Below are 25835 nucleotides of genomic sequence, written 5' to 3' on the forward strand. Positions count from 1 at the left end.
AAGGCAGCATCGATCGGCTTCAGTTAGCAGCAGTAGCGAAGGAATCGCTCGATCGGGTTCAGTTAACAGCCATCGATCGATCGCTCGGGTTCAGTAACGCGTAGCCTACAGTGCAATCGCTTGGGTTCAGTTAGAGCCCAATGCCTCGCTCGGGTTCATTTAGAGCCAACGCCTCGCACACACGCCCGTACGTGTACGAGAGAAACGCGCATCGCTCAGCCCCCGACCTCCCACCGTAACCGGGAACTCCCCGAAATTTTCCTCCCCCTCGCTTCTACCACGGTTTTTTCCGTCATGGACGACCCAAAGAATATCATGCAGCTGCGTCTCTGGCCCGCCCAGGACGAAAAGCCCATTTTCTGTCATGATTTTTTGTCATAGAAGTAGGAGCCAACCACATCTATGATGATACCGGGTTTTGTCACAATTATCATCATAGAAGTGTCACATGTATGATAGAAATTTTTTTCGTTCGGCCCAAAATGTCACGGATGTGTCTTTTTTTGTAGTGCATTCTTGTTATTTACTTTTGATATAAGCCCTTTATGTGATTTCGCTCAGACGTCCGACTGTGGCATCCTGATTATTTACTTTCATTGTAAGCCCTTTTCGAGATGTCGCTTAAACGTCCGACTGAGGCACACACTGTCATTTAAATTTCAATATAAGCCCTTTATGAGGTGTCGCCCTGACGCCCGACTGCGGCATGTTAAATTTATTTTTACCTTTCGAGGCGTCGCTTCAGACACCCGATCGGTCTTCAGTTATCTTATTGGGATTTCAGGAGGACTACCGCCTGACTTCCTTTCATTTATCGTGCAGTACAAATCGATTATCTGAGTGTGCATTACTAATCTGCTCATGTGCATCATGTTTGCATTTGTTATATCTTATGTCCAAACTATCTTGCGAGTACATTCAAAGTACTCACCTGGCTTGTTGATTTGGCCAGATGTTGACGAAGGCGATCTTATGGATGAAGAGTACGATAGCGAGTCCGACGCCTAGAGGAGTCCCAGTCAGTCACGTGCGATCCTGGAGTTGATCACTTGTATTATATACGCTTCCGCTACCCAATAAAATCATCGAGTCTCACTCCGACGCTTGATGAGCTGTAAGATTTTGGAGTCATGTCACCCACTTCACTGTGACATATCCACCACCACCTTTTTTACGAGTCAGTAGTTATGCCACCACACCCTTTGTGTCATATCCGCCTTTATGTATAATATCGGTGTGCTTTTAATAAATTGTTGAGCAGCCTCAACTCAACCTTGTATAATATTTAGTACTTCTGGATTTCTGTATCAAGGATTTGTCTACCGGTAAGAAGGATTCTTCTATACTGGTCAATACAAGGGTCGGCTTTTCAATAAATGTTTTATTGGAAAACCGGTCCTGACAAGCCTTGAGGCGACCTTCCGAGCCCTGGGCGCAAAGGGAGCAAGACTCCCACAGGCTCCAAGTCCGGCCATCGGCCGGACACCGCGCTGGAGCCTTCAGTGGTTCCGGATTCCCGCAGGCAACTCCCTTTTAAGGGAGACAAGCCACCCGCACCGGTGGCCTCTGTCCATCCAGAAGCACTGGACAACTTGTTGGAAATGCTTCGAGGCACTTCCATCGACGAAGAGCACCGCACTATTATGAGTGCGGTGATCGAGAAGATTCGGTCTGCCAAAAGCGGACTAACCGAAGCTTGTGCCAGCCTCCTAACAGGCTTTGAGGTAAGTAGTCGAAGTATATAGAAATATTACCGCATGGACAGTAGCCCCTGATGCTCTGTTAGGCGTTCGCGAAGAAAAGCCGAATAGAGGATCGAATAATAACTGCAGGAGTCTAATCCAAATATGTCTATATACGTATGCAGGCTTAACAGCTGGCCGCTACAGCACATACTGTGGAGATCGCTGCGCTTAAGCGGAACCTCGAGCGGTCCGAGGAAGAACTCGGCCTTGCCCAAAAGCAGCTCGTGGAGAACAAAGGTAAGCAATACCTTGTCTACATGAAAAAAGTTGTGGTTGCAAGATAACAGGATCATCATGGATGTACCAGGGTCCACAACCGAAGTGGCGACCCTGAAGCAGTTGCTCACCAAGGCCAAAAACAAAGCGGCCAAGGAGCGCACCGAGCAAGAAAAACAAGAGGCCCGAGCAGGCGAGGTGCGGCAAGAGTTTCAAGAACTCGTGAAGAAGCACGAGTCCTTGGAGCGTGACTCAAAGTCATGAGGGTCCGAGCTTGCCAAGGCCCTCGAAAGCGCAAAGCATGCCAAGGCCGAAGCCCAAAAGGCCCTCCAAGAAATTGAGGCGGTAAAGAAGATAGCGGTAGGTAAGGCATTTATTATGCAAAGTAGGCATGCGAAAGAAAATTTCCTTTTACTTACCCGAGTTCGGAGCTCTCCAGGAGCGTTCGCAGATCTGCCCCGCAGTGTGTCTGATGCTGCGAATTCTACCGGGCCGAGGAGGGAAGCTCGACGGAGAAGTTGTTCTGGTCTCAGTATACTGGGACCGAACACCTGATGCCCGTGAGCGACCAGCTGAAGCAACTGGTCGAGCTCCACAAGGCAGCCGAACAGGCCATGAGGGGCCTTATAGTCTGGATGTGGCCTGGCGATTCCCTTCCCAACAGCTACTTCAGCCTGGTGAGGCGGTTTGTGGATGCCTGCCCACGGCTGGAAGTCATAAAGCGGTCTGCCTGCATCAAGGGTGCCCGCGGGGCTTTTGCCTATGTGAAGGTGCACTGGGCCAAGATGGACGCCGAGAAGCTGGTGAAGGAGGGGCCGCCGCAGGGCAAGGAGCATCGCCACCCTGAAATGTATTATGAGGGTGTCCTGAAGGGTGCCCGTCTTGTGGCGGACGAGTGTGCAATCGATGTAATTTTTGAATGAACTTGCTCGTGTGATCCTGTATTATGAAAACTAGTTCATTTGCGCTATGCAACGCTTTTCGAATTTAAAATATTACCTTCTGTGCGGTGGTTTATAAAATCTGAGAGTTGCTAGTCGTCGGCTTCAACCCCCATGCAACTAGTGCTGGGGTGTTCGGGATAAATCTGGGCACTCTTGTTCCCATTTATGGGTCCTTCGAGGGAGGTGCTCAGCGCAGCGAACCAGGTGATACGTCCATTTTGCACCATGATTTTATATCGATATTTATTGCATTATGGGCTGCTATTTCACAATATGTCACAATACTTATGGCTATTCTCTCTTATTTTACAAGGTTTACATAAGGAGGGAGAATGCCGGCAGCTGGAATTCTGGGCTGGAAAAGGAGCAAATATTAGAGACCTATTCTGCGCAACTCCAAAAGTCCTGAAACTCCACGGAATATCTTAAAATAAATAAAGAAAAATCCTCGCCAAAGATGAAGTCCAGGGGGCCCACACCCTACTCACGAGGGTGGGGGGCGCCCCCCCCCTCCTAGGGCGCCCCCTACCTCGTGGGCCCCCTGGTGGGTCTCTGATGTCCATCTTCTGCTATATGAAGTCTTTCGATGAGAGAAAAATCAGAGGGAACCTTTCGGGACGAGACTTCGCCGCCACGAGGCGGAACCTTGGCGGAACCAATGTAGAGCTCCGGCAGAGCTGTTCTGCCGAGGAAACTTCCCTCCGGGAGGGGGAAATTATCACCATCGTCATCACCAACGCTCCTCTCATCGGGAGAGGGCAATCTCCATGAACATCTTCACCAGCACCATCTCATCTCTAAACCCTAGTTCATCTCTTGTATCCAATTCTTGTCTCAAAGTCCGGGATTGGTGCTAGTAGGTTGCTAGTAGTGTTGATTACTCCTTGTAGTTGATGCTAGTTGGTTTATTTGGTGGAAGATCATATGTTCAGATCCTATATGCATATTATTAGCCCTCTAATTATGAACATGAATATGCTTTGTGAGTAATTACGTTTGTTCCTGAGGACAAGGGAGAAGTCTTGCTATTAGTAGTCATGTGAATTTGGTATTCGTTTGATATTTTGATAAGATGTATGTTGTCTAGCCTCTAGTGATGTTATGTGAACGTCGACTACATAACACTTCACCATTATTTGGGCCTAGAGGAAGGCATTGGGAAGTAATAAGTAGATAATGGGTTTCTAGAGTGACAGAAGCTTAAACCCTAGTTTATGCGTTGCTTCATAAGGGGCTGATTTGGATCCATATGTTTCATGCTATGGTTAGGTTTACCTTAATGCTTTTGTTGTAATAGAGGTTAATCATAAGTGGGATGCTTGTTCAAGTAAGAACAGCCCCCAAGCACCGGTCCACCCACATATCAAATTATCAAAGTACCGAATGCGAATCATATGAACGTGATGAAAACTAGCTTGACGATATTCCCATGTGTCCTCGGGAGCGCTTTTCCTATTATAAGAGTTTGTTCCGGCTTGTCCTTTGCTACAAAAAGGATTGGGCCACCTTCCTGCACCTTATTTACTTTTGTTACTTGTTGCTCGTTACAACTTACCTTATCACCAAACTATCTATTACCACTTATTACAGTACTTGCAGAGAATACCTTGTTGAAAACCGCTTATCATTTCCTTCTACTCCTCGTTGGGTTCGACACTCTTACTTATGGAAAGGACTACGATAGATCCCCTATACTTGTGGGTCATCAAGACTCTTTTCTGGCACCGTTGCCGGAGAGTGTAGCGCCTTTGGTAGGTGGAATTTGGTAAGGAAAAATTTATATAGTGTGCTGAAATTTACTGTCACTTGTTACTATGGAAAGTAATTCTCTGAGGGGCTTGTTCGGGGTATCTTCGACCTGTCCAGTAGAGCAAAGAGTTGCTCCTCAACCTACTGAACCTATTGAAAATGAAACTCCTTTTGTATTTCCTTCGAGTATGATGGAAAAACTGCTAGCTAATCCTTTTACAGGAGATGGAACAAAGCATCCTGATGAGCACCTATGATATGTGGATGAAGTTTGTGGATTATTTAGGCTTGCAGGTGTACCCGATGATGTTGCTAAGAAGAAGGTCTTCCCTTTATCTTTGAAGGAAGATGCATTGATATGGTATAGGCTATGTGATACGAGATCGTGGGACTATAAAAGATTGAAATTGGAATTTCATCAAAAGTATTACCCTATGCATCTTGTTCATCGTGATCGCAGTTATATATATAATTTCTGGCCTCGCGAAGGAGAAAGCATCGCTCAAGCTTGGGGGAGGCTTAAATCAATGTTATATTCAGGCCCCAATCATGAGCTCCCGAGAGAAATAATTATGCAAAGTTTTTATGCTCGGCTTTCTGAAAACAATCGCACCATGCTCGATACTTCTTGTGCTGGCTCTTTTATGATGAAGACTATTGAATTCAGATGGAATTTATTGGATATAATTAAACGCAACTATGAAGATTGGGACCTCGACAATGGTAAGGAGTCAGGTATGACACCTAAGTTTGATTGTGTTAAATCTTTCATGGATACCGATATTTTCCGTAAATTTAGCACTAAATATGGACTTGACTCTGAGATAGTAGCTTCTTTCTGTGAATCTTTTGCTACTTATGTTGATCTCCCTAAGGAGAATTGGTTTAAATGTCATCCTCCCATAGAAGTAAAAGTATCTGCACCTATTAAAGTTGAAGAAAAGATTGTCACTTATAATGATCCTATTGTTCCTACCTCTTATGTTGAGAAACCACCTTTCCCTGTTAGAGGAAAGGATCATGCTAAAGCTTCAACTGTTGTTTGTAGAACCTAATATTGCTATTGTTAAAGATCTCTTGTCTGATAATATTGATGGGCATGTTATTCAGTTCGAAGGTGAAACTGCCAGAATTGCTAAACCCTGTGTTAAAGATAAACATAGACCTGTGGTAGGCGTGCCTGTTATTTCTATTAAAATAGGAGATCATTGTTATCATGGCTTATGTGATATGGGTGCGAGTGCTAGTGTTATACCGCATACTTTGTACGAAGAAATTAAGAATGAAATTGCACCTGCTGAATTAGAAGGAATTGATGTCACAATTAAACTTGCCAATAGAGATACTATTTCACCAATTGGGATTGTTAGAGATGTTGAAGTCTTGTGTGGGAAAACTAAATATCCCACTGATTTTCTTGTTCTTACTTCTCCACAAGATAGCTTTTGTCCCATTATATTTGGTAGACCCTTCTTGAACACTGTTAATGCTAAGATAGATTGCGAAAAGAATGTTGTTACTATTGTCTTGGATGATATGGTTCATGAGTTTAATTTCTCTAAATTTAGTAAACAATATCGTGAGGAAGAATTGCCTAGTAAGGATGATATTATTGGTCTTGCTTCTATTGCCGTACCTCCTAGTGATCCTTTAGAACACTATTTGCTAGACCATGAAAATGATATGTTCATGAATGAAAGAAGGGAAATAGATGAAGTATTCTTTAAAGAGGAACCTATTCTGCAACACAACTTGCCTGTTGAAATTTTAGGGGATCCCCCTCCACCCAAGGGTGATCCCGTTTTTGAGCTTAAACCATTGCCTGATAATCTTAAATATGCTTATCTCAATGAAAATAAGATATATCCCGTTATTATTAGTGCTAACCTTTCAGAGCATGAAGAAGAAAGACTATTGAAAACTCTGAAGAAGCATCGTGCCGCTATTGGATATACTCTTGATGATCTTAAGGGCATTAGTCCCACTCTATGTCAACATAAACTAAATTTGGAAGCAGATGCCAAACCAGTTCGTAATCCTCAACGACGTCTGAATCCTAAAATGAAGTAAGTGGTAGGAAAAGAAATACTCAAGCTTCTGGAGGCAGGTATAATTTATCCCGTTGCTGATAGTCAGTGAGTAAGTCATGTCCATTGTGTCCCTAAGAAGGGAGGTATTACTGTTGTTCCTAATGATAAAGATGAATTGATTCGACAGAGAATTATTACAGGTTATAGGATGGTAATTGATTTCCGCAAATTAAATAAAGCCACTAAGAAAGATCATTACCCCTTACCTTTTATTGATCAAATGCTAGAAACATTATGCAAACACACACACTACTACTTCCTAGATGGTTATTCTGGTTTCTCTCAAATACCTGTGTCGGCTAGAGATCCATCAAAGACTACTTTTACATGCCCTTTTGGTACTTTTGCTTATAGACGTATGTCTTTTGGTTTGTATAATGCACCTGCTACCTTTCAAAGATGCATGATGGCTATATTCTCTGACTTTTGTGAAAAGATTTGTGAGGTTTTCATGGACGACTTTTCCATCTATGGTTCCTCTTTTGATGATTGCTTGAGCAATCTTGATCGAGTTTTGCAGAGATGTGAAGAAACTAATCTTGTCTTGAATTGGGAAAAGTGCCACTTTATGGTTAATGAAGGTATTGTTTTGGGGCACAAAGTCTCCGAAAGAGGTATTTAAGTTGATAAAGCCAAAGTTGATGCTATTGAAAAGATGCCATGTCCCAAGGACATCAAAGGTATAAGAAGTTTCCTTGGTCACGCTGCATTTTATAGGAGGTTCATTAAGGACTTCTCAAAAATTTCTCGGCCTCTGACTAATTTATTGCAAAAAGATATACCATTTGTCTTTGATGATGATTGTGTAGAAGCATTTGAAGTACTTAAGAAAGCATTAGTCTCTGCACCTGTTGTTCAGCCACCTGATTGGAATTTACCCTTTGAAATTATGTGTGATGCTAGTTGAGGGAGTCCTGGATTAGGGGGTGTCAGGATAGCCGGACTATACCTTCAGCCGGACTCCAGGACTATGAAGATACAAGATTGAAGACTTCTTCCCGTGTCCGGAAGGGACTTTCCTTGGCGTGGAAGGCAAGCTTGGCGATACGGATATGTAGATCTCCTACCATTTTAACCGACTCTGTGTAACCCTAACCCTCTCCGATGTCTATACAAACCGGAGGGTTTTAGTCCGTAGGACAACACAACAATCATACCATAGGCTAGCTTCTAGGGTTTAGCCTCCTTGATCTCGTGGTAGATCTACTCTTGTACTACCCATATCATCAATATTAATCAAGCAGGATTTAGGGTTTTACCTCCATCAAGAGGGCCGGAACCTAGGTAAAACATCGTGTCCCTTGTCTCCTCTTACCATCCGCCTAGAAGCATAGTTCGGGACCCCCTACCCGAGATCCGCCGGTTTTGACACCGACATTGGTGCTTTCATTGAGAGTTCCTCTGTGTCATCGCTTTTAGGCCCGGTGGCTCCTCCGATCATCAATAGCGATGCAGTCCAGGGTGAGATTTTACTCCCCGGACGGATCTTCGTCTTCGGCGGCTTCGCACTGCGGGCCAATTCGCTTGGCCATCTGGAGCAGATCGAAAGCTACGCCCCTGGCCATCAGGTCAGGTTTGGAAGTTTAAACTACACGGCTGACGTCCGCGGGGACTTGATCTTCGACGATTTCGAGCCCCAGCCGAGCGCGCCGCACTGTCACGATGGGCACGATCTAGCTCTACCGCCGAACAGTGCCCTAGAGGCCGCACACGCATCGGTTCCGACCCTTAATTCGGAGCCAACTGCGCCGACCGAGGATGAGTGGTTGGACGCCGCCTCGGGGGCTGCGATCTCAATGGCGATCAAGCCGAACACCAGCTCCGCACTCCGCAAGGCCCATGACTCCGAGGGGCTGGACTCCTCTCTGGACTCCGAGCCCTCCGCGCCCCTACCGATCGAATCCGATTGTGCGCCGATCATGGAGTTCACCGCCGCGGACATTTTTCAGCACTCGCCCTTCAGCGACATTCTCAAGTCACTAAAGTCTCTCTCTTTATCAGGAGAGCCCTGGCTGAACTACGGTCAGCAAGGTTGGGATACGGACGATGAAGAAATTCAAAGCCCACCCACCACCCACTTCGTAGCCACTATCGATGATTTAACCGACATGCTCGACTTCGACTCCAAAGACATCGACGGTGAGGGAGTCCTGGATTAGGGGGTGTTCGGGTAGCCGGACTATACCTTCAGCCGGACTCCAGGACTATGAAGATACAAGATTGAAGACTTCGTCCCGTGTCCGGATGGGACTTTCCTTGGCGTGGAAGGCAAGCTTGGCGATGCGGATATTCAAGATCTCCTACAATTGTAACCGACTTTGTGTAACCCTAACCCTATCCGGTGTCTATATAAACCGGAGGGTTTTAGTCCGTAGGACAACTTCATCATACAACAATCATACCATAGGCTAGCTTCTAGGGTTAGCCTCTTTGATCTCGTGGTAGATCTACTCTTGTACTACCCATATCATCAATATTAATCAAGCAGGAGTAGGTTTTTACCTCCATCGAGAGGGCCCGAACCTGGGTAAAAACATCGTGTCCCTTGTCTCCTGTTACCATCCGGCCTAGACGCACAGTTTGGGACCCCCTACCTGAGATGCGCCGGTTTTGACACCGACATTGGTGCTTTCATTGAGAGTTCCTCTGTGTCATCACTTTTGGGCCCGATGGCTCCTTCGATCATCTATAACGATGAAGTCCAGGGCGAGACTTTTCGCCCCGGACAGATCTTCGTCTTCGGCGGCTTCGTGCTGCAAGCCAATTGGCTTGGCCACCTGGAGCAGATCGAAAGCTACGCCCCTGGCCATCAAGTCAGGTTTGGAAGCTTGAACTACACGGCTGACATCCGCGGGGATTTGATCTTCGACGGATTCGAGCCACAGCCGAGCGGGCTGCACTGTTTCGAGAGGCATGATCTAGCTCGGCCGCCGAACAGTGCCCTGGAGGCCGCACACGCACCGGTTCCAACCCTTAATTTGGAGCCTATTGCACCAATTGAGGATGAGCGGTTGGACGTCACCTCGGGGGCTGCGATCTCAAAGGCGATCGAGCCGAACGTCTGCCCCGCGTTCCGCACGGCCCATGACTCCGAGGAGCCGGATTCCTCTCCGAACTCTGAACCCTCCGCGCCCCTGCCGATCGAATCCGATTGGGCGCCAATAATGGAGTTCACCGCCGCGGACATCTTTCAGCACTCGCCCTTCGGCGACATCCTGAATTCTCTAGTCTCTCCCTTTATCAGGAGAGCCCTGGCCGGACTACGGTCAGCGAGGATGGGATACAGACAATGAAGAAATTCAAAGCCCACCCACCACCTACTTGGTAGCCACTGTCGACAATCTAAACGACGTGCTCAACTTCGACTCCGCAGACATCGACAGCATGGATGACGATGCAGGAGATACTGATGAACCAACGCCCATAGGGCATTGGTCAGCCACCTCATCTCACGATGTGTACATGGTGGATACCCCTAAAGGAAGCGATAACAAGGAAAAAGGGGATGGAACGGGGGACCGATCCATTGAAAAGCAATCAAAGCGTCGGCACAAACGCCGACCCAAGCCTCGATAAAGACCCAGCCATAGAGCAGGATGAGCCGGTAGACGACGAGCAGGCCTTAGAGCAACCGTCCGAACAGGGCAACACGGATAGAGAAACCGAACATCCCTCCCCCGGCGAAAATGGCACTCCGGACGACCTTACGCTGGATAAACCCACGAAGCAGAAGAATCTCCACAAGAGGCTCGTTGCAACAGCACGCAGCCTGAAAAGCAGAAGCGGGAGCTAAAAACGGCGGAAGATGCACTCAGGATCAGATGGAGCAAAGTAATCAATACCGCAGATAAATATGGCAACAGTCGCCGCACTAAAAGCTATCCGAAGAGAAAGCTACTGCCTGAATTCGACGAAGAGGCCCTAGAGCCCTCGCATTCAAAAAGTAAGAAAGCCACACGGTGGGATAGACGACCCATGGCCAGCATAAAGCATAAAGCGGCGCCGCACCTAAGTCGGCATGCGACCCACTTAAGGATTCGCATCATGGCCCAGTCAGGTCCATTTACGGGCCAAGAAAGCAAGCTCTCGTAAGCAATGCAATAAAGCCATTATCAGAATCTGGCACACCCAAATACAGTGGCGCCGCACACCCCCTATGTTTCACCGATGAGGTACTGGACTATGAATTTCCAGAGGGATTCAAACCCGTAAACATAGAGGCATATGATGGAACAACAGACCCTGGAGTCTGGATCGAGGATTATATCCTCCACATACATATGGCTAGAGGAGATGACCTCCACGCCATAAAATACTTACCCCTTAAGCTTAAAAGGCCAGCCCGGCATTGGCTTAAAAGCCTTCCTAAAAACACAATCGGAAGTTGGGAAGAGCTCGAGGACGCTTTTCGAGCAAATTTTCAAGGGACCTACGTCCGCCCTCCGGATGCAGACGATCTTAGTCACATAACTCAACAGCCCGGAGAATTAGCTCAGCAATTCTGGAATAGATTCCTCACTAAAAAGAATCAGATAGTCGACTGTCTGGACGCCAAAGCCTTAGCAGCTTTCAAGCATAACGTCTGAGACGAATGGCTCGCCGGACACCTCGGCCAAGAAAAGCCAAGAACAATGGCCGCACTGACAAGCCTCATGACCCACTTTTGTGCAGGAGAGGACAGCTGGTTGGCAAGATGCGGCACCAGTGACCCAAGTACATCCGAAATTAGAGATGGAAATGGAAAACCGCGACGCAATAAGGACCGTCGCCGGACTAAGGAAAAAAGTCCGAAGAGCATGACAGTCAACGCCGGATTCAAAAGCTCACGACAGAATCAGACAAAGCCGCCCCTCCAGGATAACAGGGATGATCCATCCAACTTAAACAAAATCCTGGATAGGATATGTCAAATACACAGTACTCCCGGGAAGCCTGCTAACCATACCCACAGAGATTGTTGGGTTTTCAAACAATCCGGCAGACTCAACGCCGAACACAAGGGGCTCGACACACCAAGCGAAGACGAGGACGAACCCCAAAAGCAGAGCACCAGGACACAAAAGAACTTCCCACAAGAAGTAAAAACAGTAAACTTACTTCACATAACAAAACGTGCGGCGCCCATAAAGGTACGCACCACACGACCTATCCCAAAGGGGTCCCACCACTGGTTGTCAAAACCAATCATCTTCGATCAGCTGGACTATTCTAGAAGTATCAGGAACGTAGGCTGGACTGCCTTGGTACTCGATCCAATAATTGGCGGACTCCAGTTTTCAAATGTCCTTATGGACGGCGACAGTGGACTAAACCTGATATATCAGGACACAATCCGTCACATGGGGATAGACCCAACAAGAATTCGTCATAGCAAAACCTCCTTTCAAGGGGTAACACCAGGTCCAGACACCCGGTGCATGGGTTTTCTCCGGCTTGAAGTTATATTCGTCTACCCCGATAACTTCCGTCGCGAAAAGCTAACTTCCCACATCGTCCCATTCTCAAGTCGCTATCAAGCACTACTGGGACGCGAAGCTTTCGCCTGCTTTAACGCAATACCGCATTATGCATCTCTAATGCTTAAGATGCCCGGTCCACGAGGCATCATCTCTTTGAAGGGGAAGCATTGAAGTGCGCCTCCCCCAAGCGGAGGACTGTGCGGCCGCTTTGACAGCCCCACAATAAAATGGCTTCATCGGCCAAAAAATTCGGAATAGGTCATTAATGACCACGAATGCGGATGGACGAGTTCGACACAAAATTATCATGGATGCAGGCTTAACGGCCATACACACCCCTATTCTAGGGGCTATGCACCCTTAAACTAAGAGACAATCAAGCTCGGTTTAACATATTTTACCTTACACTTTGTTTATTCAATATAAATTCTGTTCGGCACGACCCTCTTTTCAACCTAGTTACTCTCTTTTTACAGATGATCATCGTGCTGCGCCCGTCCAGGATATGGCATAATGGAGACACAGGCACAGACGTGCAGTAGGGACCCGTTCTAAGGATTCTTTTTAGATTAAAACCCTGCGTAAACCTTTTTTACTGTCTCTTGATGTTATATATCCCCTGGTTTTCTCTCATATAACCAAGGAGGAGGCTGGCGTCTTGGCATGTGGCCACGTCAGAATTTTTGCGCGTACCTGGACACTAGGGGCTTTTTTATAAAGGGTGTTGTTTCGCCCGCACTTATAAAGACCGAACACCTTAGGGATTGTTCGGCGTCGCGAGTTTTGGCATTCTATGCATCAGCTCCGAATCATGTCTTTGGTCAAATGTTGGGTTGCCTGGCTCCTGATTTCGGCTACCTTACGTTCCGCTCTACCGGCTAAGGTAGCACCAGGAGAACTACTGCGATTGTGCCCCGGTTAGGCCGGGCGAGCACCTTAGTAGAGAAAGCCGAAAACTGACTGTCATGATGTAGCGTGAGATGGTCAGCCACTCGATGACCTACCGGAATCTATAGGATTCCTCCATTTTAACGAAGGGTCGTTTCCCGGCCAGGCACATACGCGCCCCGAACTCGGGCGAGCGCAGTCGCCAGCAAGGGGCTACCTAAATAGTCCCACTGTCAAGCTCCTATGGCTAAGTGAAAGTGTTAAAGCATTATAGTCCGGTTGCCTGGCCCGCTGCACTATCACCTCCTTTGTAGGACCAAGACTTTGGATTAAGTGTGAAAATGCGTCTTCTGCGAGCACCCCCGCACTATGTGCATGGGGGCTGAAGCCAACGACTGCCATCTTTCAGATTTTGTATATATATATATATATATATATATATATATATATATATATATATATCTTAAAACGGCCGGACAGGAGGTGTTCCCAGTACTTGAAGGCACAAGTATAAAAGGCCACTACAATTTATCAAAATATTGCTTTACAATTACATATGCTATCATAACATAGCATCCTTCGAGCACTGCGTCTCTATTACATGAGCGCCTTCAAGGACTTCCTGAAAATAGTGCTCGGAGGGTACTCGGCTTTTGTCCGAATCTCGGGACGCCACAACGGTGGTCTCCATCTCTTCCCAGTATGTCTTGACACGGGCAAGAGCCATTTTTGCGCCCTCTATGCATGCTGACCTCTTCATCGCATTGATATGCGGCACCGCGTCAAGGAATTGCTGCACCAAGATGAAATAACTCTTCGGCTCCGATCTCCCCGGCCATAGATGACCCATGACGTACTTCATGGCGAGTCCGGACAACCTATTCAGTTCGGCCCATTGAGCCAGGCGATCGTCCACTGCCAGTGGACGCTCTAGATTGTGGAACTGCGACCAGAAAAGCTTTTCCACTTCGTGATCTTTTTTATCTCGAAAGTGTTCGGTCGCATCAGCAGCACTTGCTGCCAAATCCAGATAGGTGTCCTCCACACTCCACATCCGGTCCAACGGAGCAAACTTCGGATCGCAAAACTTCCTCCGCAGCATAAAGGGCTTTCCAGCTGCAATCTGTTCAGCCTGACGCAGCTCCTCCTTCGCAGCTCTCATCGTAGAGCGAGCATCCTTGGCATCGGCAATGCTCTTCTCTAAGTCTGTCTGTCTCGCCCGGTCTTCTTTCTCAAGAAGTTTGCAACGGTCTGCAGCGCTCTTTAACTTCTCGGCCATCTCGGCCATCTCTTACTTGCTTCGGAAGTGAGTATCCTGTTCGGCTCTCAGCTCTTCAAGGGCTTTCTCGGCAGCCGCATCGCTTTTTCTGGCTTGTTCCTTAGCTCGGGCAAGTTCTGCCCTAAGACTCTCCACGGCGGCCGCACCATCTGCGTCAAGCACACACATTGTAAGACACTAGCATGAAGCTCCTCTTACCTGATGCCGCCCGAGGAATTACATACCTTGAACCTCATCAAGCCGCTTGTTGACAAGCGCGATGTCGGCATCTGCCACGTCCAGTTGCCGCTTTAGTTCGGCAAAATCATCAGTCCGGCTCGATTCCGGACACCTCGCCACCTACATTCAAAGGTGACATCTTAGACCTGGGATTATGATCCTCTGCGCGCTGTCATTTCTTGACGACGCACAGAGTCTCAGGGGCTACTATCTACACAGGGCGCATCTTACTTATGTGCAACTGACAAAAGTGTACACTATCTAACGTACCTCAAAACCCGTCAGTAAACTTTTGACGGCCTCATGCAATCCGCTTTCTGCGGATGAAATCCTTTCAATCACTGTGCCCATCAATGCATGGTGCTCCTCTGAGATAGAAGCTCGCCCCAGCAGAATCTTTAGCTCCTCCGGCCGAGCACCAGACGGTGCCGGACTTGTCCTATGGCCTCTTTCGAAGGCCGGACGCGGAGAACCTTGGGGGGCCACATAGCTATCTTCCGCCCCTGCCGGATTCGGAGAAACCCTCCGCGACGACACCTCACGGTCGCCCGCCTCGCTAGGCGGTACGGCAGTAGGAGGCGTTCCGCTCTCCATCATCTCCGGAAGAAGATCCCCCGAAGACGAGCTCTGCTGAGAGGGGCTGAGATCTGAGCTACAAGGTCAAAATTTCAGTTAATTTTCTCATATAAAGCAAGGATTTCTCTCATCCCTCAAAACGAAAATCTCTCTCTACTTATGGCTCGCTGGAGGGTTGATCCCTTTGAAGGCGTAGTTCGGCCGAGGAACTCCCCGGCGTCGGACCCTCTGACGAGGACTTTCCCCCCACTTCGAGGCCATGGTCTCCGGGTCGTCAGAGGCGGCCCTCTTCTTCCCCTTAGGAGAGAAATTGTCGGTTCCTCCCTTTGGAACAGCCTCCTTCGAGGAGGCCATAGTTTCCTTGTCCTCCCCCTCACTTCCCTCCAAAGGCATTATCTTCAACATCCTCACAAGCACAGGATCCGGCCTGGTTACGAGAAGGGGAGCCGGACACCTGATCAGCTTTGCCTTCGCTATCCACTCCAGTTTAAAAGGACAGCTCTTTTAGGGGCAAGCTTATGACAATTATACGGATAGCAGGTCCGAGCACAAGGTTACTTACTTGAGTATCCGGGCGATTGCAGCTTAGGCCTGCGTCCTCGGTCAAATCCGGACACATTGCTTGTGATCCGAAGAACTATTTATACATCTCCACGGGCGTTGCGCCCATGAAATGTTGGAGAGCTCGCGGCCCGTCTGGATTAAACTCCCACAGGCGAAGGGAGCGACGTTTGCCTGGCAATATTCGGCGTATCAGCATGACCTGCGTCACCTTGACCAGGCTGAGGTCTCCTTCTAAGAGATCCCTAATGCGGCCCTGCAACAAGGGCACGTCTTTGGATAACCCCCAATCTAATCCTTTGTTGACCCATGACGCTAGCCGTGGTGGGGGACCCGAGCGAAAGGCAGGAGGCGCCACCCACTTGGTGCCCCTAGGAGCGGTGATATAGAACCATTCTCGTTGCCACAAGCCAATCTCCTCTTGAAAAGAGCCCTCGGGCCATGGAGCATCAGCATTCTTGCTTATAACAGCGCCTCCGCACTCTGCGTGCCGTCCCTCGATCATCTTCGGCTCCACTTTAAAGGTTTTGAGCCATAATCCAAAGTGAGGGGTAACACGGAGGAACGCTTCACACACGACGATGAATGAGGAAATATGGAGGATGGACTCCGGAGCTAAGTCGTGGAATTCCAGCCCATAATAAAACAGCAGCCCCCTCACAAAGGGAACCATTGGGAAGCCTAACCCGCGAAGGAAGTGAGATATGAACACCACCCTCTCACCAGGCTGGGGACTGGGAATGGCCTGCCCTTGAGCAGGCAACCTATGCGAAATTTCTCTGGTCAAGAACTTAGCCTGTCTCAACTTTAGCACGTCCTTTTCCGTGGCGGAGGAGGGCATCCATCGGCCTTGAAGGTCGAAACCGGACATTGTCGAAGGTCCGAAGCGCCTGGAATCTGGAGCCTAGGGTGTTGGAACTCGAGGCAACGGGCGAACTCGTTTGAGATTGGAAAAAGGAGTAAGGCCTTGGTCTCTTTATAAGAGGTTGAATACCAAGAGCCCTCCCCGTAACCGTTTGGGACTCGCCTTTAATCGAGGAAACGTGCTAACGGGCACGATTGGGTTACCCACGTCCGTATTGATGAGAATCCCGTAAAAGGGGGACACGATCTCTGCTTTGACAAGACGTGCCAAGGAAACTGCCTCGCAAAACGTGCTGAGGTGGAAAAGTAAAAACGATTCGAGTAAAGGACTTGGGCGAAGTGTGATGTCACGCCGCGGAATACGTCAGCAGATTAGATTTGTGTTAATATTATTCTCTCTATGGCAATATGTGGAAACTTATTTTGCAGAGCCGGACACTATCCTTGGTGTTTAAAATCTTCTTGAAGAACTTGGAGGAGGAACCCGCCTTGCAATGCCGAAGACAATCTGCGCGCCGGACTCGTCATCATTGAAGCCTGGTTCAGGGGCTACTAAGGGAGTCCTGGATTAGGGGGTGTTTGGGTAGCCGGACTATACCTTCAGCCGGACTCCAGCACTATGAAGATACAAGATTGAAGACTTCGTCCCGTGTCCGGATGGGACTCTCCTTGGTGTGGAAGGCAAGCTTGGCGATGCAGATATTCAAGATCTCCTACCATTGTGACCGACTTTGTGTAACCCTAACCCTATCTGGTGCCTATATAAACCGGAGGGTTTTAGTCCGTAGGACAACTTCATCATACAACAATCATACCATAGGCTAGCTTCTAGGGTTAGCCTCTTTGATATCGTGGTAGATCTACTCTTGTACTACCCATATCATCAATATTAATCAAGCAGGAGTAGGGTTTTACCTCCATCAAGAGGGCCCGAACCTGGGTAAAAACATCGTGTCCCTTGTCTCCTGTTACCATCCGGCCTAGACGCACAGTTCGGGACCCCCTACCCGAGATCTGCCGGTTTTGACACCGACAGACGGTATGGACGCCGATGCAGGAGACGATCAAGAACCAGCACCTATAGGGCACTGGAAAGCCACCTTGTTGTATGACATATACATGGTGGACACACCAAAAGAAGGAGATGGCGATGGAACAGGGGAGGATGACCCCTCCAAGAAACCGCCTAAGCGTCGGCGTCAGCGGCACCGCTCTAAATCCCGCCACAGCAAAAATGGTGATTCCGGCATGGGAGATAATAATACTTTGGAGATTGCCGAAGAAAACCCCCTCCAGCAAGATTCAGCACAGGAGGATGGAGAGGCCAGCCCTCATGATAGAGCGGTAGACAGAGAGGTCGAGGACGATAGTTATATGCCTCCCTCCGAAGACGGGGCAAGCCTCAACGACGATGAATTCGTCGTTCCAGAGGATCCCATCGAACAAGAGCGTTTCAAACACAGGCTCATGGCCACGGCAAGCAGCCTCAAGAAGAAGCAGCAACAGCTTAGAGCTGATCAAGATTTGCTAGCTGACAGATGGACTGAAGCCCTTGCGGCCGAAGAGTATGAACTCGAACGCCCCTCCAAGAGTTACCCAAAGCGCAGGTTGCTACCCCGATTAGAGGAGGAAGTACCTAAACCTACATCACCAGCGCATGATACGGCCGACCGACCACCTCGTGGCCGCGACAGAGAGGCCTCTCGGCCCTCCACTCAAGCCGCACCCCGGCGCCGCTCAAAATATACCAAGGCACGGGAAAATGCGCCAGACCTGCCAGATATATTGGAGGACTGGGCTAGGCAAACAAGATCTATCTACGGATCGCGCGGGCGCCCCACGGCACGTGACGGTGATCATCACTCAGGATATAGTAAATCTAGCCGGGCCAAACACAATAGACAAAGCTCGTCTGAGCTACGTTGCGATATAGCCCAATACAGAGGTGCCGCACACCCACTATGCTTCACAGATGAAGTAATGGATCATCAAATCCCTGAGGGTTTCAAACCCGTGAACATCGAATCATACGATGGCACAACAGATCCTGCGGTATTGATCGAGGATTATCTCCTTCATATCCACATGGCCCGCGGCGATGATCTACACGCCATCAAATACCTCCCACTCAAACTTAAGGGACTAGCTCGGCATTAGCTTAACAGCTTGCCAGCAGAATCAATCGGTTGTTGGGAGGACCTGAAAGCCGCATTCCTCGACAATTTCCAGGGCACTTATGTGCGACCACCAGACACTGACGACCTAAGCCACATAATTCAGCAGCCAGAGGAATCAGCCAGGCAATTCTGGACACGATTCCTAACAAAGAAAAATCAAATAGTCGACTGTCCCAACGCAGAGGCCCTAGCAGCCTTCAAGCACAATATCCGTGACGAGTGGCTTGCCCGGCACCTCGAACAGGAAAAGCCGAAATCCAGGGCAGCCCTCACGACACTCATGACCCGCTTTTGCGCGGGAGAAGACAGTTGGCTTGCTCGTAGCAACAATATGACCAAGAACCCTGGTAATTCAGATACCAGAGATAGTAGTGGCAGGTCACGTCACAACAAGCAAAAGCGCCGCATTAACGGCGACAATACTGAAGATACGACAGTTAATGCCGGATTTAGAGGCTATAAATCTGGTCAGCGGAAAAAGCCATTCAAAAGAAATACTCAGGGCCCGTCCAGTTTGGACCGAATACTCGACCGCTTGTGCCAGATACATGGCACCCCCGAAAAGCCAGCCAATCACACCAACAGGGATTGTTGGGTGTTCAAGCAGGCGGGCAAGTTAAATACCAAAAATAAAGACAAGGGGTTGCATAGCGATGATGATGAAGAGCCCCGGCCGCCGAACAACAGCGGACAGAAGGGTTTTCCCCCACAAGTGCGGACGGTGAACATGATATATGCAACCCACATCCCCAAGAGGGAGCGGAAGCGCGCGTTAAGGGATGTATATGCGATGGAGCCAGTCGCCCCAAAGTTCAACCCATGGTCTTCCTGCCCGATCACCTTTGACCGAAGGGACCACCCCACTAGCATCTATCATGGTGGATTCACCGCATTGGTTCTAGACCCAATTATTGACGGATTTCACCTCACTAGAGTCCTTATGGACGGTGGCAGCAGCCTGAACCTGCTTTACCAGGATACAGTGCGGAAAATGGGCATAGATCCCTCGAGGATTAAGCCCACCAAAACGACCTTTAAAGGTGTCATACTAGGTGTAGAATCCAATTGTACAGACTTAGTTACACTTGAAGTGGTCTCCGGATCTCCAGATAATTTCCGAAGCGAGGAGTTAATCTTCGACATAGTCCCGTTCCGCAGTGGCTATCACGCCCTGCTTGGGTGAACCGCATTTTCTAAGTTCAACGCGGTACCGCACTACGCATACCTTAAGCTCAAGATGCCAGGCCCTCGAGGAGTAATTACGGTCAATGGAAACACCGAACGCTCCCTCCGAACGGAGGAGCACACGGCGGCCCTCGCAGCGGAAGTACAAAGCAGCCTCTCAAGGCAGTTCCCCAGTCCGGCCATTAAACGTCCGGACACCGTCAAGCACGCCCGGAGTAACCTACAACAAGACCGCCTGGCACATTCCGAGCAGGCGTAGCAATGCGGCCCCAATCCCAGCCCTCGCGAAAATGCAAAATCAGTGCTCCGCGTACATAACTACGCTCTTGAAATACCATGGGCACAGGGGGAGGGGCACCATCATGGCACGCCCGAAACACGTCTTAAACCGTACTAGGGGCTGCCGATTTCTTTTTTAAAATTTTCTCTTACTTTCAGGACTCCATTCTTCGGAAGGCCTGTCCGGCAGTACAATTGCAGCACAAACGATACAAGAATCAGGGAAGCAGACAAGCCATGCCGCATTATGGAACTCCCAGGTGGTCTCTATCACGAGCAGTATACCTGTTTCGCATACAATTCCGCAGCCTGCCCCTGGACAGGACATGTTAAATAGTCCAACCTTTTGCTTATCGCATTATTTGTATCGTTCTGCCTTGATCGCAGACTTTTTAATAAACAATGCATAGCTTTTTTCTATTTTTGAATTACTCTTTTTATGAATATATGTTCATTAATGACATGTTGCATCCCTGGAACATTCATCCGCCATAAGGCAGACACCCTTCAGAACGTCCTTATAATAATTCTCGGGCTTGCGATGCTCTTTCCTCGGCGGTGGCCCGTCCTTCACAAGCTTCTCAGCATCCAGCTTGCCCCAGTGCACCTTAGCGCGGGCAAGGGCCCTATGGGCACCTTCGATGCAGACGGAGCGCTTGATGACTTCGAGCCTTGGACAGGCCTCCACCAGCCGCCGCACCAACCCGAAGTAGCTCCCAGGCAGAGCCTCTCCAGGCCACAGCCGAACTATGAGGCCCTTCATGGCCTGTTCGGCCACCTTGTGGAGCTCGACCAGCTGCTTCAGCTGGTCGCTCAGGGGCACAAGGTCTCCGGCCTCAGCATACTGAGACCAGAACACCTTCTCCGTCGAGCTGCCCTCTTCGGCTCGGTAGAATGCGGCAGCATCGGACATGCTACGGGGAAGATCTGCGAATGCTCCTGGAGAGCTCCGGATTCGGGTAAGTAACAAGAAGCTCACTTTTACATGTTTGCTTTGCATAAACAATGCCTTACCCGCCGCTATCTTTTTCACCACATCCAACTCCTGGAGGGCCTTCTGGGATTCGGCCTTGGTAGACTTGGCATTTTCAATAGCCGCCGCGAGCTCGGACGCTCGCGTCCTTGAGTCAAGCTCCAAACTCTCATGTTTTTCCATGAGAGCCTGGAGCTCTTGTCGTACCTCGCCAACTTGCGCCTCACATTTCTCCCGCTCAGTGCGCTCCGTGGCCGCTCTCTTCTCGGCCTCGGCCAGCGCTTGCTTGAGGGTCGCCACCTCAGTTGTGGCCCCTACAATCAGCCGCGTTAATCCTGTCATTTTTTTTGCAATTGCATCTTTTATAGATTTTTCTATAAGGTATCCCTTACCTTCTTTCTCCTCGAGCTGCCGCTTGGCAAGGCCGAGCTCTTGCTCGGACCGCTCGAGGCCCTGCTTCAGTGTGCCCACCTCCACAGTCAGTGCGGCTGTCGCTAGCAGCGAAGCCTGCATACGCATATTGACTCATTTTTTGTTAGACTCCTGCGAATTATATTAGATCCTCTATTCGGCTTTTCTTTCCGAACGCCAAACAGAGCATCAGGGCCTACTGTCTATGCGGTAATATTTTTACATATTCTTTACTTACCTCGAAGCCTGTTAGAAGGCTGGCACAAGCTTCTTTCAGTCCGCTCTTGGTGGACTGAACCTTCTGGATCACCGTACTCATAATAGTACGGTGCTCCTCGTCGATGGAGGCGCCGTTAAGCACCTCCAGCAGATTGTCCGGTGCCTCCGGTTGGATGGGGGCCACTGGCTCAGTAGGCTTGCTCCTCTTGGGAGGAGTTCGCCTACCGCACTCCGGAACCATTGAAGATTCTGGCGCGGTGTCCGGCTCAAAGCCGGACTTGGAGCCCTGGGGGGTCTTATCCCCTTTACTCCTGGAGTGCGGGAAGTCGCCTTGTGGCGCCTCCAGGACCACCTCCTCCTGTCTTGGAACCTGTTGGGACAACACTTCGGCATCGTCCGTGGGGCGGGGGGAGGTAGCCGTCGGAAGTGAATTCACATCCGACGAATCAGGGAGCCGCTCGACGACTCGTCGAGCCCGGCCTTGGGCAGACTGCATAATCATATTCGACATAAGGAAAGGCTGTGCCCTAAAAGAGTACTATGAATTACTCATGTATCCGAATACTTACGATCTCGCCGGACGCTTGGCCCTGTGCGGCCACTCCTCTTCGTCGTCGTCGGCGTCGGTGGGGTAGTCCGGAGGAAGGGTCTTTCCATTCTTGGACCCTTCGGCCTCCCCGGTTGGGGCGGCCTTCCTTTTCTTTCCTCCCCCTGCAGGAGGGGGAGAGGTTTCTTCTTCCTCCTCCTCGTCTTCACGGGAGGAGCGCGTCTTGGATTCGTCGGATGATGAATCCGACACCTCCAGGCGCCGGGCACTCTTTCGAGTCCCTGTGGCCTTCTTCTTGGCCTTCTTCTCCGGCACCACATAGGGTGCCGGGACCAGCAGCTTCGCTAAGCGAGCATCGGCTGGGTCTTCGGGCAAAGGGGCCGGACAGTCGATCTATCCGGACTTCGCCTGCCAATCCTGTCAAAGGAAAGGGAGATTAGATTCCGCATAGAGTCAAACTATGGAAAACTCATATCCTGTAAAAGGTAAAAATAGCTTACCGCACTAGCGTGACGCTACGTGCTGAATCCGCGGTCCTCGGAAGCGGATGCGGGAGCCTCAGTGCCTTTGAATAGCACCTTCCAAGCGTCTTCGTACATCGTGTCGAAGAGCCTGTTCAGGGTTTGGTGCTGCGCCGGGTCGAACTCCCACAAATTGAAAGCCCGTTGTTGACACAGGAGGATCCGGCGGATGAGCATAACCTGGACTACGTTGACAAGCTTGAGCTGCTTGTTCACCAGGGTTTGGATGCATTTTTGCAGTCCGGTTACCTCTCCTTTGTTGCCCCACGACAGGCCCGTCTCTTTCCAAGACGTGAGCTGCGTAGGGGGTCCAGACCGGAACTCAGGGGCTGCGACCCATTCGGAACCTTATGATATTGCACCAATAGCCTTTGTGCATCCAAGTTATCAAACTATGTGAACTAGAAACAGAAATAGAGAGAATTGATCATTACTTTTCTGAACTGTCGCAGAAGCCTCAGTAGTTCTTTCAAGTTACATTGAAAGGCTTGTTTCACAATTTTTACTGAAAATCAAACAGAAATGTTTTCTTAACTTAGAAGCCTGTTACTGCACCTGTACTGCACATTATAAAGTCTCCTAGTACTTAACCCACCCAAGCTACAAGGCAAACATATCAGAACTTGCAAACATCTTATTACTTATTGCATTGGAGGTTCATCTTGTCTCGAGGCAAACAAATTAGCATTGGAGGCTCATCTTTGAGGCTCATCTTTATTACATATCAGAACTTGCAAACAAATCTGTGAAAGACTTGTAAAGTTGCTGGGTTTTGTCTCCGACCATTGTGTCGTGATGAATTTGCAGGTACCCTGAGAGGCCCTTGAGTTTGCCGGAATGTCGATTAACTTCTGTTCTGGCAAATTCGGGTACTCCATATGTCCTATTTTCAGCAAAGGTCATGCTGAAATTTTCCATGAATTTTAGCATGACTTTGCTAAAAATAGGACATATGGGGTACTTGCGACTAATGCATGGGCCGGGGTATCTTAGTACTTAGTTAAGTAGGATCAACTGCCCCGCCATTCTTGCTGCATTAAACCATATGTGGCAATAGAGCCAAGTGATTAGGCCCAACTTAGAATTCTCCTTAGCATCGATAAACCCTAGATGATAAACCCAACATAGGTGGCAATAGAGCCAAGTGATTAGTGCCAAGTGATTAGGCCCAACCTAGGGTGCCTCGGCATCGATAAACCCTAAATGATGAAAACTTAACTTGGCTTCTATAGGGTGCCTCGGTGTCGATGAGAACCTAAATGATGTACGCTTAGGCTTTTAGGGTGCCTCAGCGTCGACAAACCCTAAATGATAAAAGCTTAGCTTTTAGGATGCCTCGGTGTCGACAAACCCTAAATGATGAGACCATGATCTTGTTCCTTGACAATAACCAACTTTTTGACCAAACTTTTTTCCTATTTAGAGCGAAACATGGCCCGCAATGATGAGGACGGCGGTTCAGGCGGCAAGCCATTCTGGGAGCTGTCCCAGGAGTTGGAGGAAGAACCTCACTGCTATGAGGACGCCGCGGAAGACACCGATCCTGACTACACAACCACTAGTGGCGTCGGGGATGACACCACTGATGTTGCCGCCGAGGATGCCACCACTGATGATGGCGGTGCATGCACAGATGGCAGCCAACCAAAGAGGCAACGGCGCCCGAGCGTGCTCGCCACCGTCAGGGAGGAATTTACTGAAGTGAACTCTGACGGGCAACCGACGGCGCCCAAACAAGTAGTCAAGGGGTACTCGGTTCAACTCGGGTGCATTCTCCGGAGCACCGCCTCGATCAACACCGAGAACCTAAGGCATAAGGACCGAGGGAATTTGCGCAACCTCCTCTTCACGAAGCTGCACGAACGATACAAGTTCCCCGCTGAGTTTGCAAACACACGCCTCTCAGGGAGTAAAGTGAACAATGCCACCCTCATGAAGATGAGCATGGCCCTGTCTACTTGGAGAAGCACGGTGAAGTCAATGATTGATAAAGGTGATAGTTATGACAAGATCAAGGGGAAATATCCTTTGATGAGCGAAGATGACTACAAGGAGTTCAAGATCAAGTGCAAGAGCCCCGCAACCTCCGAATCAAGTTAGTGGGGGAAAGAAATGCGGCAGTTGAACTTAGGGGTCCACCAACTCGGTCCCAGCGGTTATAGAGTGGCGGAGCCTATATGGGACAAGGAGGACGCGGAGCGTGCCGAGCAAGGCCTACCGCCCCGCTTCGAGAAATATAGTGACAAGCAGACCAGGAACTTTCTCAGGGCCCGGTACAAGGAGGACACGGTATCAAAGGAGCTTACCACGGATCCGAAGACCAAGGAGCTTGTTCTTGTTCTGGTAAGGAATACACCCCCGCGTAATTAGCTCCATATGGTTGCATTCTAATTAATCCCCAATATTTCTAAATGGTTCACATTCCTTCCGCAACACAAAGAAAGCAGTAGCGCGGGGTCGTCTCAGAGCTCCCCTTTCGACACCCCTTTGAATAGGGCGCTGAACGTAATGAAAAACAGGGATAAGCTCGATAAGCCGACGTCAGCTGGTCGTGTGGCCGGCAAAGGCTTGTCCACAAAATGGTCGTCATACTATACTGCTGGTGGGCGAAAGGAGAAAAAGACCAGCTCGGAAAGCCAGTCGCGCGAGGTTGAAGCACTCAAGGCACAAGTGGTGCGGATTCCGGAGCTTGTCCAAGAGCAAGTGCAACAACAAATTGGAATGACGCTCAACGCCATGGTGCCTACGTTGATTCATGTGCTGACGACGTGGATTGTGGGCGGCCAACAGGGGCCTCCCCCGGTTCCCAGCTTCACAGCCAGCAACTCGCACAGCGCGCAGGCGGCGCCATTGGTGTCTCCGGCGGAGGCGGTATTCATGTCTCCGGCGCTAGCACGGGCATTGGAGCTTAATGCACCCGGGTGTACGCTGGC

The sequence above is a fragment of the Triticum aestivum genome, chromosome 3A (assembly GCF_018294505.1).
Source record: "Triticum aestivum cultivar Chinese Spring chromosome 3A, IWGSC CS RefSeq v2.1, whole genome shotgun sequence".
In the NCBI taxonomy this organism is placed as follows: Eukaryota; Viridiplantae; Streptophyta; class Magnoliopsida; order Poales; family Poaceae; genus Triticum; species Triticum aestivum.